Consider the following 16,593-nt stretch of genomic DNA (forward strand, 5'->3'; position numbering starts at 1 on the left):
CTGGAGTTGATTTTGAATATATCAATATGGATTTTAATTCAGAGAATCTGAAGAAATGACTCGATTTTCTCAGAAAACGAGGTTTGGGGCAAAAGGGTCATTTTTACAAAACTTTGAAAAATTTGGGGTGTTCACAGATGCCCCTCTTTGCTACTAAGCCGGTTGAAAGCCGAGTTTAGTAGCAAAGATAACACACCAAATTTTGAAAAATGCCCCAGTCAGCAGGTCTGAACTGGGTGTGGAAAAATTATTTTGGAAATATGGCTTTTCAGGCTTAGAACCTTGTCCTGAATGGTTTTGGGGAGACGAAATCCTCGAAATGATATGATTGAGTAAAAGATGAGGAAATCGTGATGGAACTTTAGATGGAAATTCCGAAATGGTGGGAAATGAGAATTTTGATCAGGTCTCGTGGGTGAGACAAGATACTCTTATCGGAATGATTCAAGTTTAGCCCTTAACCTGGATGGGACGAAAATATATCAAGATGAATTTGAAATGAGGAAAGGAATACACGAGGGTCTTGATGGGACATTTTCGGAAAATGTCTTATGAAATGAAGCTCAAGTGGAATCCTATCCTGGATGGATATACAAAGCATGGGTTCCTTGATGGGAAGAACCATGATGGGACTGGGAGAAATCATCTCATTAAAACGAGGAATCTTATTAGAACGAGACTCAGGTTTAACCCAAACCTGCAGGGAAAATACCTCGCAAAGCGATGTTCCGGGTTAACTTTTAAACTGAATAGGATATCTACCATGCGGATTTCTCGAATGGAGAAAACACGATGGGACCTTTGGAATTTGGACGAACAAATCTGAAAGGGGTTTTTGCGAAAGGAGGAAATATAGGGTTCTCTAAAGCTTCGAAAAGGGGAAGAAATTGGTCGTCTCGTTGCTGAGACTGAAATAGTTTTTGAAATCAAAGAATCTTTCGCAGAAGGTTCAAGTTTGGCCCTTATCCTTAGTGGGGGAAATCTACCATACAGGTTTCTCAAAAATGGAGAAAACCATAATGGGACCTTCGGAATTTGGATGAACAAATCCGAAAGGGGTTTTTGCGAAAGGAAGAAATATAGGGTTCCCTAAAGCTTCGAAAAGGGGAAGAAATTGGTCGTCTCGTTGCTGAGACTGAAATAGCTTTTGAAATCAAAGAATCTTTCGCAGAAGGTTCAAGTTTAACCCTTATCCTGAGTGAGGGAAATCTACCATACAAGTTTATCAAAAATGGAAAAAACCATAATTGGACCTTCGGAATTTGGATGAACAAATCCGAAAGGGGTTTTTGCGAAAGGAGGAAATATAGGGTCCCTAAAGCTTCGAAAAGGGGAAGAAATTGGGCGTCTCTTTGCTGAGACTGAAATAGCTTTTGAAATCAAATGATCTTTCGCAAATGGTTCAGGTTTGACCCTTATCCTGAGTGGGGGAAATCTACCATACAGGTTTCTCAAAAATGGAGAAAACCATAATGGGACCTTCGGAATTTGGACGAACAAATCCGAAAGGGGTTTTTGCGAAAGGAGGAAATATAGAGTCCCTAAAGCTTCGAAAAGGGGAAGAAATTGAGCGTCTCTTTGCTGAGACTGAAATAGCTTTTGAAATCAAATGATCTTTCCCAAATGGTTCAGGTTTTACCCTTATCCTGAGTGGGGAAAATCTACCATACAGGTTTCTCAAAAACGGAGAAAGCACGATGGGACCTTCGGAATTTGGATGAACAAATTCGAGAGGGGTTTTTGCGAAAGGAGGAAATATAGAGTCCCTAAAGCTTTGAAAAGGGAAAAGAAATTGGGCGTCTCATTTCTGAGACTGAAATAGCTTTTGAAATGAAATGATCTTTCACTGGAAATTTTTAGGTTTTGACCCTTATCCTGAGTGGGTCGTCCATACGGAATTTTTCAATGAGAAAACCGTGATGGGACAGGAAGATATACTTTCTTCAGAGGCAACTCTTTTTGGTAAATATAAACAACGCTAGGTTGTATCAAAATTGATATTGAATATTTATTTCATTCATGGAATAGCTAAAAATATTTGCCAATAAGATAAAATCATAGTAGATTCAAACGCTTCTAAATGTGTACGTATGTGCAAAGATATTCCCTCTTTTACCTAGAGTATTTCCTCCAATGAGGTTAACTCCTCAGTTCTAAGAGTCAAATTTCAAAATTTTAGCACTGATGATTTTCTTCAAGGAAGCTATGCATTTCCCTGATATGAGAATAGAAGAAATATTCTTAATTTCATAAAAACAGGAAATAAAGAGATATTGATAAAAGAATTTTGCATGAGAAAAGATGACTTCTGGCAACTTTGGCAGTTTGATATCTGGGTGTTTTCCCACGATGATCTTTTTGCACTCTTTTTGAGTCATTAGGCTTTCTCAGGCTTTTACATCATCCTTCATTTGGATGAGTCCTGACTTTTCTCTCTTTTTCAGGGAAGGGTATGTCACAAACTCCTTCATCTTGGAGATGTTCCGATCCTTTTTTTTCTCAGGGATTATATATGATGATATTGGCTTAAAAGGTCTTTAGATGATAGCTGGAATCAAATATCTTTTAGGGTTTGTCGGTAGGCTCATCACATCTGCCTTCATCTCGACAGTGATCCAAACTTTCCCTGGAAGGATCCGTCACAAACTCCGTCATCTTGGAGATGTTTCAAATCTTCTTTGGCCTCGGGGATCTATTCGCTTAATTCGCCTTCATCTTGATGACAATCGAGAGATCTCTTTTGCGGATATTTGATTGAAGCTTTAAATAAATAAATGAGAAGACATGGATTGAGTGGATTCTTTTTATGGCTCAAGATATTTCTACTACTTGATTGCCAGAAAGTCATTTTAAAACACGCGCCATAGCCATGATCAATATCAACTCGCTTCTGGCTTTTCAACATCATTGAATATTTCTTTCACTGATCATATCGAGGATATTTCTCGCATCCTTTTGGTTGATCAACAGGAAATATTTTGAATCTTACCTCTTTTCGCAAAGAAGCTTCACACTTTTGAAAAGAAATACTAGAGGTAATTTGAGGAAATTCTTTTTGTGGAGTAAGAATATTTAGAATCAATAAATGTTTTTAGCAAATTGGCAAAGTTTTCATGAATTCTTTGTGAAATAATCACTCAATATAGATTTGGATGGGAACTTGAGTTGCAATCGTCGATTTTGGAAATACATGACCAGCAAAAGCTAGGACCTTTGAAATACATGACCACCGAAAGCTGGACTCTTTAAAATACATGACTAGCGAAAGCTGGAACCTTTTCGAAATACATGACCAACGAAAGCTGGAACCTTTTGGAATACATGACAAATAGACATTGGGATCTTTTAAAAAAACTGTCCAGCGAAAGCTGGAACCTTTAAAATACGTGACCAGCGAGAAGCTGGAACCTTTTGAAATACTTGACCAGTAAAACTGGAAAATACATGACCAGCAATAATGCTGGAACATCTTGGAAATACATGACCAACGAGTGTCGGGTCTTTTGGAAAATACAGGAATGGTTTTGAAAAACTGGGTTTTAATAAAAAGGTTGAGAATGATAGAAATTCGGAGATTGTAACCCGAGGGTTGAGAAAATGATGGATTTTTTTTAAAACATTGTACCCAGAGGTTGGAGAATTGATAATCTTGAGAGATTTGGAGATATAAAGGTTTGGAAATGATAGATTTTGAGACATTGAAACCCGAAGGTTTGGTAATGAGAGAATGGAGAAATCGCAACCTGAAAGTTTGATTTATGGAAAATAGGTTGATTTGGGAGCTCGAAAATTGTGAGCTGGGACTTTTTGAAATATATGACCAGCGAGAGATGGGTCTTTTGAAAATACACGACCAAAAGCTGAGTTTTTTTTTGGGAATACATGACCAGCAAAGCTGGGACGTTTGAAATGCGTGACCAGCGAAAAGCTGGAACGTTTGAAATACCTGACCAGCGAAAAAGCTGGAACGTTTGAAATACATGACCAACGAGTGTTGGATCTTTTTTGGAAATACCTGACCAGCGAAAGCTGGAACGTTTGAAATACATGACCAGCAAAATGCTGGAACGTTTGAAATACATGCCCAACGAGTGTTGGATCTTTTGAAATACCTGACCAGCAAAAGTTGGGACGTTTGAAATACCTGACCAGTGAGAAGCTGGAACGTTTGAAATATATAACCAACGAGTGTTGGATCTGACCAGCAAAAAGCTGGAACATTTGAAATACCTGACCAGCAAGAAGCTGGAACGTTTGAAATACATGCCCAACGAGTGTTGGATCTTTTGAAATACCTGACCAGCGAGAAGCTGGAACGTTTGAAATACATGACCAACGAGTGTTGGATCTTTTGGAAATACCTGACCAGCAAAAGCTGGAACATTTGAAATACCTGACCAGCAAGAAGCTGGAACGTTTGAGATACATGCCCAACGAGTGTCAGATCTTTTGAAATACCTGACCAGCAAAAGCTGGGACGTTTGAAATACCTGACCAGCGAAAAGCTGGAACGTTTGAAATATATGACCAACAAGTTGTTGGATCTTTTTCGGAAATACCTGACCAGTTAAAACTGGGACGTTTGAAATACCTGACCAATAAAAACTGGGACGTTTGAAAAAACTGACCAGTAAAAACTGAGACGTTTGAAATACATCAGCTTTTGGGAGATTTTAAATCAGAACTTGAATTTTGGTAGAAGAAAGGATTTTGATCAAAAGATTGAATGTAGAAAGTTATTGGTGCGAGGACCGGATCCTCCAAATGAGCTCAATATGTGATTGAAAAATTTGAGAAATAACCAGTGCGAGGACTGGGTTGTGAAGATGAGCTAGGAAAGTAAAATTTGATGAGAAATTCTGAATTCAATGGACCTTCACATCCTAACTGCATGTGGTCTGTTTTCAGAATTTATCTCCTTATCCTGAACTGGGAAGGAGGGAAAGAAATACCTTGTTAGGAGGAGGCATCAGGCTTATCCCTTAACCTGAAGGGGAAAAAGAAATGATGGATTTCCAATGCGAGGATTGGATTCAAAAGGAAGTCCTGGTCGGAACTCAGAACTTCGACTGAAAATAAAAAGAAAAACCCGAGCTGGAACTCGGATTTCCAAAGAGATGAAGGATTTCCAATGCGAGGATTGGATTCAAAAGGAAGTCCTGGTCGGAACTCAGAACTTCGACTGAAAATAATAGAAGAAAAACCCGGGCTGGAACTCGGATTTCCAAAGAGATGATGGATTTCCAATGCGAGGATTAGATTCAGAAGGAAGTCCTGGTCGGAACTCAGAACTTCAAACGGAAAATAGAGGAAAAACCCGAGCTGGAACTCGGATTTCTAAAGAAATGATTGATTTCCAATGCGAGTATTGGATTCAGAAGGAAGTCCTGGTCGGAACTCAGAACTTCAAACGAAATTAATAGATGAAAAACCCGAGCTGGAACTCGGTTTTATAAAGAAATGATTGATTTCCAATGCAAGGATTGAATTCAGAAGGAAGTCCTGGTCGGAACTCAGAACTTCGAACGAAAAATAATAGAAAGAAAAACCCGAGTTGGAACTCGGATTTCTAAAGAAATGATGGATTTCCAATGCGAGGATTGGATTCAAAAGGAAGTCCTGGTCGGAACTCAGAACTTCGACTGAAAATAATAGAAGAAAAACCCGAGTTGGAACTCAGATTTCCAATGCGAGGATTGGATTCAAAAGGAAGTCCTGGTCGGAACTCAGAACTTCGACTGAAAATAATAGAAGAAAAACCCGAGCTGGAACTCAGATTTTTGAAAAAATGAAGTATTTCCAATGCGAGGATTGGATTCAAAAGAAAGTCCTGGTCGGAACTCAGAACTTTGACTGAAAATAATAGAAAAACCCGAGCTGGAATTCGGATTTCCAAAGAAATGAAGGATTTCCAATGCGAGGATTGGATTCAAAAGGAAGTCCTGGTCGAAACTCAGAACTTCGACTAAAACTAATAGAAAAACCCGAGCTGGATCTCGGATTTCCAAAGAAATGAAGGATTTCCAATGTGAGGATTGGATTCAAAAGGAAGTCCTGGTCGGAACTCAGAACTTCGACTGAAAATAATAGAAGAAAAACCCGAGCTGGAACTCGGATTTCCAAAGAAATGAAGGATTTCCAATGCGAGGATTGGATTCAAAAGGAAGTCCTGGTCGGAACTCAGAACTTCGACTGAAAATAATAGAAGAAAAACCCGAGCTGGAACTCGGATTTCCAAAGAAATGAAGGATTTCCAATGCGAGGATTGGATTCAAAAAGAAGTCCTGGTCGGAACTCAGAACTTCGACTGAAAATAATAGAAAAACCCGAGCTGGAACTCGGATTTCCAGAGAAATGAAGGATTTCCAATGCGAGGATTGGATTCAAAAGAAAGTCCTGGTCGGAACTCAGAACTTCAACTGAAAATAATTGAAGAAAAACCCGAGCTGGAACTCGGATTTCCAAAGAAATGAAGGATTTCCAATGCGAGGATTGGATTCAAAAGGAAGTCCTGGTCGGAACTCAGAACTTCGACTGAAAATAATAGAAAAACCCGAGCTGGAACTCGGATTTCCAAAGAAATGAAGGATTTCCAATGCGAGGATTGGATTCAAAAGGAAGTCCTGGTCGGAACTCAGAACTTCGAACGAAAGATTAAAGGGAGAAGCCCGAGTGAAAACTCGGGTTTTTGACAAGAGATTGAGTTTTGGAAATTTGCCAGTGCGAGGACCGGACCTGGGATTGAGAATGACCATTTAGGGGACTGAATGATCTGATTGCCCCCTTATCTTGATTGGAGAGGAAATAAAATTTAAAAGAACAAATGAGAAGAGATAGAAATTGATGGGAGATTTGACGAAAGAGAAGAATCAAGGAGTTTTTATGGAAATAATTCTCACAGGTAGCATTGTTGCTCCTATGAGGGGTTTCAGGATTATCCCTTATCCTGAATGGGAAAGGAATAAAATCAAAAGTTGATGAAAAGCTTTGATAAAGAATTGGAAGAATTAAAAGTTAATTAAGAAATGAAATTGATAAAGTTGGACAAAGAAAAGGATTTAGCAGAGATTAATGAAGCTTTAAAAGAAAAGACATTCAGGACTATCCCTTATTCTGAAGAAAGAAGGACCTCGTAGGATGAGGTTTCAGGTTTTATCCCTTAACCTGAAAGGGGGAGAAAGAAAGAAAAGAAGGAAAAAGAAATACCTCATGGGAAAGAGGCATCAGGTTTATCCCTTAACCTGAAAGGGTAATTTTGAAATAAGAATTAATAAGAATTAAGAAGAAAAAATGGATGAATAATGAAAATGAATAAAATTGATAAAACTGATAAAGATGGATAAACAAAAGGTTGACAAAAGTTGAGAAAAAGAGTTTGATCCTGCCTGCATGTGGGATCTTTAAAATGAGAAAATCATTTTTGGAAAGGAGGATGAACCACGAGAGCTAATCTTTGAAAGTGGATCATTCATGAGAGATCATCATGAGGGTTAATTTTTTGAAGCAATGATTTGAAAATCAATTTGTAGAAAATATGATCAACACGCGGGTTGATATTTGAATGCAATTATTCAAAATCAATTTTTTTAGAAAATATGATCAACGCAAGGGTTGATCTTTGAATTCAATGATTTGAAATCAATTTTTAGAAAACATAATCAACACCAGGATTGATCTTTGAATGCAATGATTTGAAATCAATTTTTTAGAAAATATGATCAACACAAGGGTTGATGTTTGAATGTAATGAAATCAAATTTTTGGAAAATGAGATCAACACAAGGGATTGATCTTTTGAATGCAATGGTTCGGAATCAGTATGATCAACATAAGGATTGATCTTTTGAAATGTAATGTTTTGAAAACCAATTTTTTTTTTTAGAAAATATGATCAACACAAAGGTCGATCTTTGAAATGCAATAATTCGAAATCAATATGATCAAACAAGGGTTGATCTTTGAAATGCAATGATTCAAAATCAATTTGTAGAAAAATATGATCAACACAAGGGTCGATCTTTGAAATGCAATAATTCAAAATCAATATGATCAACACAAGGGTTGATATTTGAAATGCAATGATTCAAAATCAATTTGTAGAAAAATATGATCAACACAAGGGTTGATCTTTGAAAAAGGTTGTAATAAAATATTTGAACTAAAATTTTCATGGTTTTTGAAAGACCCTCATAGGTAATATCATTTCTCTCATGAATGATGTCAGGATTGTCCCAAATTTCGAAAAAGAAATTTTAATGCCCCAATATAGCAAAAAAAAGAAGAAGAAGAAAGTATCGAATATCAAAGATATAAAGAGAATCAACATTTCATTGATAAGCAAAAGTTGATAACAAAGCTGAATATTTACAAGTATTTTAACTAAAAAGAGTCACAAAAACTAGGCTGACTTGCCCCTACAAAACGACTAACAGAAAGGGATGAAAGCGAAAAACTCTTGGCATTCTCAATTCTCTGATTGGTTTGAAAAAGGTCCGACTGAAATTGCAGGCTGCTCTCCTCCTTCCTATGGTACCAGAAGTTCTTTATCAATGTAATCCTGCACAATGTTTTTGAGGACAAAGCAGCGCTCCGTGTCATGCCCCCTTGCTCGATGAAACTTGCAAAAGTGATTCTTCCATTTTCCTTTGGTGACAGAGGGATCATCCTGCTTTGGGAGTTTGATCATTTCTTTCTCGAGCAGGTATTGGAGAACTTCTTCGATCGACTGACCTAGAGGGGTAAGCTGACGATCATAACCCCAACCTTCATGCTTTGCTTTCTTCGGCTTGTTTGGCTTCTGCTGAGCACTGACCCTTGCCTGGTAGCTGGGCTGAGCTTGCATGTTTAGGAGATCCGGATGCTTTTGTTTTTCGTTTTTGACAAAGAGATTCTTATCAAGGCAGTCTTGAACTATATTTTTGAAGATGAAGCAATGCTCAGTGTCATGCCCTATTGCTCGGTGATACCCGCAGAACTGGTCTATATATTTTCCCATGATCGTGGAAGGGTTGGCGGCTTTTGGGAGCCTGAGTAATCCGCTAGACAACATGTATTCGAGGACTTTGTCGAGCGGTTCATCCAAAGGAGTGAAATCTCGACCCTTGCTCCAATCCTTGCGCTCTGGTTCTTCTTGCTTCTTACCTTTTTGCTGAGGACTGTATTGAAGAGGTTTATCATGGTTTTCACAATATTTCCCAATCTGGCTTTTATACTCTCTCAAGTTGCTGCCCTGGTTGCTTTGATTGCTGCCCCTGTTGGCTTTAGAGTTTCCTGCACTGATGTTGCTGTGTTCAGTCATGGGGAAAGTGACAGGTGCCTTTCCTTCTGTGGGAGCTTTTCCGCAATTGGCTTCAGCTTGTTCAGACAAAATCTCAACCATCATCTTTTTGAATAATTGGTATATCGCGGGATCGATCTCACTTCCGCTGTCCTGAACTTCCTTTTTGACAGATTTTTGAGAATCCATTCCTTACTCTCTCTGCTTGTAACTGGGATGTTAGAGCAGTGTAATCTCTGAGCTTTGCCTGACTCAACCGATAGTGTCGATGCTCTCTGATGACACAAATGGATATTTTTAGAAAAGATCTAGGAAGAAATTTTAATAAAGGAGGAAATCATAATCTGAAAATGAAAACATCCCATTATGAGGGATCGGGTTGTCAGCAAAATTTGTGACAACCGCACTGTTTTTCTGAAAAAGGATAGACAAGTAAAATGTGAATAAAGATAAATTTTGAAAAGGACATATCCTGACAAAAGATGTTTTATTGTAAATGAGGGTAAGGAATAGAATATAGAAAAGAAATTTTTTGAAGAATTGCAGGCAGGATAAAAAAGAATTTAGAAGAAATTAAGAGAAGAAAAGGAAAATACACCTTGGGTTTTAAAATAAAGAGGAAATTTTGAATAATATATACCCAGGGTGTTGAAAAATATAGGGAATATAAAATATCATACAATCATAGATATACAAACAAGGATGCACAAACAACACTCCCTAGAGGCTGACCCTAAATGCAATATTTTGAAATGGCTTGTAGGACCTTAATCCTGACTCTAGGGTTCAAATCGTCTGATTTCAATCAAGATATGTCGATATACCCAAGCCGAAGCTCGAAGTACGTGGCATAGAAATATTCCTCCGGTTTTAAGGTAATGACTTTCCAACATCCTTGAGCACCTACCGATATACCTCGGACTATGGCCCTTAGGTACGTGGTAGGGGGGCGCGAACCCAAATAAGTGGTCCAGTTGTGAGGCTCTCTCCCAAACTATGGTTCAGTGAGACAACCCAACAACGTGAAGACCGGGACAATATAGGTAAGGAGGTTTTCAAATTATGCTCAACATGCAAGAAATCAGATGGTTCTAATGCAAGTCCTAAAGAGATAGATTAAAAATGAAGAGAAGCATACACTTGCATACATTGTTTTGCATTCAATCCCTAAAATTGAGGAGAGTTGTATTTCAGACCTAAGTCTAATGTGAGCATGAAATAATCTCCTCAATATGGTCCTACCAAACCATACTTAAATCCTATACGCAATGATGTCAGCTTAGGACAAAATCTAAGCTCCTAAGGTTTGCATGGAAATGAAGCTGACATATGTAGAATAAAGATTTAGATAATATCAAAGCAAAGTAAAAGGCATTAAATTCGTCCGGACGAAGACGAGTCCCATCTCGATCGCCAAAACTGTGATCATCGCAAAATTTTTCCTCTCGTAATATTCTCTCTCTTCCTTCTCTTTTCCTTTCTAACCTCTTATTTTCCTCCTTTTTGAAGGGAGAAAGATAAAGGACAGAAAGAAAGAGAGAAGAGAAAAGAAAAAAGGAGAGGAGGAATTCTTTTGCGGGTCTCACTTGACCTTAATTTTGAAGATATTTGAAATAACTCGCCTCCGTTTTTGAAATATTTGTGGGAAAACTGGGAGACGGGATCCGCTCGTCGGTACGAGGTTCGACCGTTCCTGGCGCCTTTACCAGGGGAAATCGAACCAAGGGTCGAATTTCATGCCTTTTGCTTTGCAAAGAATTTATCTAAGTATTTATCCTAAGTCTAAATGCACAATGAATCATGCTTGTGCAAATGCAAAGATGTATGCTCTTTTTGAAAATGTTTTGAAGAATTTCCAAGTGAATCTGATAAAGTGAAGAAATGTTTTCTAACTTAGAACTTAAGATTTAAAGTTCTAAGTTTTTAGAATAATCAAGAGCTTGGGAAAATAAATCTGGATTTTGGAGAATGATTTTGAAGTTTTGAGATAAAAGGAATTTTCAAAGTCATAAATGGACTTTGAATCAGAATAGAATTGAAAATGGAATTGAATCAGAAGGAAAGATAGAATTGAGAAATTTGAATAAAATTGAGAAATGGAATTGATTTAAAAGTTGAATTTTCAAGATGAAATCCGAATCCAATATCTGGATTCTGAATATAGTTCAAAGTTGAGTTTTGAATTTAGGATCTGAAATGGAAACTTGATTTGAAATCTGAAATGAAATGGAATTGGTTTTAAGAATTGGAATTAAAGTGGAATTTGGATTTAGAATTTTGAATGGAATTGGATTCAAGATTTGGAATCCAAGATGGTATTTAGATCTAAAATCTGTGATCCAAGATAGGGTTGGAAGATGGAGTTGGATCTAAAGTCTGAGATCCAAAGTAGAATTGGATTCTTGATCCTAGAATGGATTTGGATCTAAAGTCTGAGATCCAAAATAGAATCGGGTTTTGGATCCTAGGATGAATTTTGGATCTGAATCTGAGATCCGAGGTGAATTGGGTTCTGGATCCTAAAGAATGGTGTGAACACCCCAAATTTTTCAAAATTTTGTAAAAATGACCCTTTTGCCCCTAACCCCATTTTCTGAGAAAATCAAAGCAGTTTCAAAGCTCATTCTTCAGATTTTCTGAATTAAATTCCATATTGGTATATTCAAAGTTAATTTCGGATCCGAATCCAGGACTTTAAATCCATATTTCCTCAAAAACCGGATCAAACCCATTTCTGAAGAAATTTTCTCAAAATGGCTTTAAAATTCTCAGAAAAATTCCCTTTTGTAAATATTTTTGCAAAAACACAAAAAAATCAGTCTTAATCTTTGTTTTCTCACAAAACTTTAGGATTTTATTCTAAAAATACAAAAAAAAATGAAAGATAACTCAAAAACCAAAAAAATTTGGAAAAACTACGAGAAAAAGCAAATGATTTTGAGTCTTTTTGAAAACTAATTTTGCTAAAAACCTCGAGAACCCCCTTTTTGTAAAAATTTGAAAATCAAAGGGAGGGGGTCTTTTGCAAAAAACTTTTTTAGGGTTTTTCTTCATAAGGAAAAGAAAAAAGGGGAGCCGCCTCGATCACCTTCAGTCTCGCCCCTCTCTCTCTCTCTCCCGATTCTCTCCATGGGAAACCCACCATCTCCGAAACCACCTCTCTCTCCACCCTCGATCGCACACCTTCCTCCTCCATCCATCTCTAACAACCACAAACCCTAAACGAACCTTCCCCTCTTCCTCCTTAAAAGGGAACGCAGGAAGCCCCATTCCGGCACCGTCTTCACCTCTCCATCCTTCTGTGTATACTATTCAATCCTCTTTCGTCGCCTTCACCTCCTCTCTTCTCCTGATCTTCTCTTGATTCTCTTCTCTTCTTTGATCGAGCGAAGGAGATCTGAATCTCTGTGGGACCACAGTCAACGGAAGGAATCAGATCCCGCACTCTTCCTTTCCCTCTAAACCATCGATTCCTCCCCTCTTGATCGATTGAAGAAACCTTAGTCTCGGCAACTGGTAGCCCCCACTGAGCAATCCGAATTAATCATGCAACGAGGAGCCTAGGCTCGATCTGCCATTGAAGGAGCTATTCCCCTCAGCCCCGACGATAATAGTTAAAGGTAGGTATCGTGTTCTCTTCCATGTTCTTCTGTACTCCTTCCTTCTCTATTCCCCTACTACATCTTCGTAATTTCTTCCCTTTTTTTTCTTTCCTCTTTCAATGTTCGCTAAAAGCATCTTGATATCATCGATCTGCCTATCGCAGCCTCGATGATATCCATTGCAACATCAATACTGCCTCGATGATAGATGCTACTACATCTGGAGGCTACAAAGATTTGCTAAATAGATTCATAATGTATTGCTTTCATGCTTTGGATTGGGTTTTTTCTACTTAATTTCCAATGTCTAATGAACTTCAGCCTCCTGCTCATCCATCAGTACCCAAGTTGATTTTCTTTGGTTTAAATTGTGACTTGGTGTGTTGTTTTTGTGGTTCTGAGATACAGGGTGTCTGGGAGAAGATTCCCAATTTTGTTAGGAATATGGTGGATAATGTTCATCATCAGCCTCTGCAGATAGTTATAGTATAGTTGTGGTGGACTTCCTGTAGTATTTTTGTTTAGTATTGTCCGCATCTTCTGTATATTCTCACATTCATTTTTAGTATCTGCACATTTTGATTCAGTATAACATCGTTTTGCATCTCAGGGCAATCCCGATTTCATTTATTCCCTGTAGTAGTATCCATTCCATTTTTTTTCCCTTTTCTTTGCACTCCTATGCTTCACGATTTCATGTCTTGCATTTAAACATTCATGTGTCTATTTTTTGTTCTTCATTTTGCATCGCATAGCGTATACCCCAAGACCTGCTATGAAATTCCCTGGTTCATCGTCATGTGGCAAAGGTGACATGATCTGGAATCAGAAAATCTAAATAATGTGATGGATATTGAGGAATTTTTAATGGAAAAAGAGGAACAGGGGTTTTTCCATCTGTTGACATGAAGGGAACCATTCTGTTGGGATGTACGAGAATATTCTCGGAGTAGTGGATAGCCATGTAAAAGGGATTTGAACGCAGCAAACAAGAAAGTGAGTTGTGAGGGTATGTATAAGCCTTGCATCATCGTGTTTAAAGATCATTGAATAATTAGTTTCCCTTGTCTAAAAAGAAAATAAACTTTGCTGCAAAATGAGGCTCAAGCATAGAATAGAGCAATTGATAGTTTACTTTATTATTCTTGGATATCTGTTTTCATAGGTTTGAACTGACAATATCTTCTCAACTGTCATCATCCTGCATCCAATAATTACATGGCAACGGAGATGCATATGTCCCAAATGTTCAGACTTTTCTGTTCATAGGTTTTTTTTTCTTAGATGTCTGTTTTCAAAGGTTTGAATTTGACAGACCTTGTTCACCATGACCTATTAGCTTCTATGTTCGTATCCGCAATGCTATTCTCTGACAATATTTTAAGTGAATACAATCAAATGCCATCTGGTTTTGACTACAATCCATTCAAGTTGTACCCATGAAAATACAGAGGCCAATCACTGTGGGATACGTTAATTAGAAAATCTGTTTCATATGTCTTTCTATTACCTTTTTTTTTTTTTTAGTATTCTGTAATCCTTTGCTTTTTATTTCTACATTTACCATTCATTTTATATGTTACAGAAACCTTCATGTTCTCTGCATTTTGATTTCCATGACTCTTCGTTAGTGCATAGCTATTATTGATCTCCGCCTGCAAATCCAATTATGGCCTTCTGAAGATCGCAACCAACAGGGGTTCAAGTTTCAAATGCATCTACGCTAATGTAATCTGTAGCACAATGGCGATGCCCCTCATGTTAATCTTACTCACTATTAGTTAATGGAAATTTCTGAAGATGTTTATGTAGGTCTTTTGATAAAAAAATACAAATACTAGAGAGGATCTCAAACTCCCGACCGATGAGACCCTCCTTGCCCATATCAAAGGCAGAGTTGATAAAGGCCAGGAACCTCATGGCGATTAAGATATATGTTATAGGTGAGAAGCAAAAGCTAAGCTCTCAAGGTTGACTGGAATAAGCTTGCTATGGCAGCTGGAGGAATCCTGACAAATTGATCGAAGCTACACTCAATGCGTGTCACACTGGAGTTGTGCTCTCTACACTGATATCTTCGCATCTAATACTTCTACCATTTTGAGAATCAGCAACAGAATATCTAGAGGTACGTCCTTCCAGAACTCTATCTGCCTTTGTAAGAAAAAAAAATGCAATTGTACTGATCCAAAATTTGATCTGCATTTACATTTTCTGTAAATCACTCATCAGCACCCATGCACTATCTTTTACACTTTGTTTTGTGCACCGATTCATGATGTTATGGTATTTTCCTGTTGTGTTACCCTTTGCATTTTAGACTTCGACATCATTCCATCGAAAAGATTTTCCCGTGTGAATGGGAGTCCAAAAACTGATTTTATGTATCCTTGAATCTGAAAATTTTGCCTGTTGGAGTTTGGTATTGCGCCTCCAACCAATTTCAACTGCTGTTCAGCTTTCTGAATGTCTGAATTATGGTGCTCTGCAGCAAGGTCCGTTGTATCCCAGATTTGGAGACGGGCTTCTGTACATAGTACAGCATGAGATCAATGGTTGTTAATCTTTTCTCTTGTGATTTTCTGTTTCTCAACTTCTCCAGCATGGTAAATGTTTTTGCATATTCTGCCTTTTAGTCTTAAAAGGCTGGTTTGGTTTGTTCTGCACTGATTCATTGTGATCTTGTTTGGATATCAACTCTTGAAGTGGCATTATGTGAATTCAAAAGAACTCAATCCAGCTTTGTCCGGTTTTTGGGTTGTCCCAGTAAAAAAAAAAAAAAGGAGGGGTGTTATTTGCTTTACCGATTCCTGGTTTGGTACCCGATATCTTCTTAAGAGTTTCGGTTCCAACCATGATACCATTTGGTGGGAGCTTCCCCTTTCACAAATACACCATTCGGCCCCTCCCCTCCACCCTCTCCAAATTATCAAACTCAACACCTCCTGCTGTAACCCCACAGCCCCTGTAGCAGTACATTGCTACTGTCACCTCCGCATGTCCATTCCTTTACAAATGCACCCACCTGTGTATTCACTACACCAATGGCACCTTCATCAAGCATTACCTCATGTTCCACTGTTACAATATTATCTACAGCCTAGCCTGTTGTAAGCATCATTTCATTTTCTCTTACATACACTTTCCAACATTTTCCCTGCACATACCTTGCGTGAAGGGCCCACTCCCTTCATGGATCTCATGCATCTGAAGAGTCATTTTATGACTGCCATTCCTTTCTCTTCAACATATCACTTACTATCTTCTGTGTATATATATATATATATATATATATATATATATATATATATATATATGTATATATATATGTGTATATATATATGTACATGTATCATCATTCATGCTGTTTCAAGCAGATTTTCATTTAGTTTAGAGATTAGCATGTATATGTTCTCAATTGTTCCATCAATTTAGCATGTTATATGTTCTCATTTTTTTAGATATGAGCGTGTTGGTTTTCAACATGATACCCCTTTGCTATATTGTTCATATTAACTTCTTCTTTTGCAGGAAAATATATGAAAAATACTATTTTGTTTTCTTAGCTTAGAAATTGTAAATTCAATTTCATTTTCCAAGTTGCAATACTTAGATGATAATAAATTTCCATTTCTTGCATTAGATTAGACTGTATACACATGCATATTTCTAAGAATTGCTTGTTTTCATATCATTTTACCTTTTATTCCAAAA

Source organism: Nuphar pumila, chromosome 8 (genome assembly GCF_984573655.1).
Source record: "Nuphar pumila chromosome 8, dmNupPumi1.hap1.1, whole genome shotgun sequence".
Taxonomy (NCBI): domain Eukaryota; kingdom Viridiplantae; phylum Streptophyta; class Magnoliopsida; order Nymphaeales; family Nymphaeaceae; genus Nuphar; species Nuphar pumila.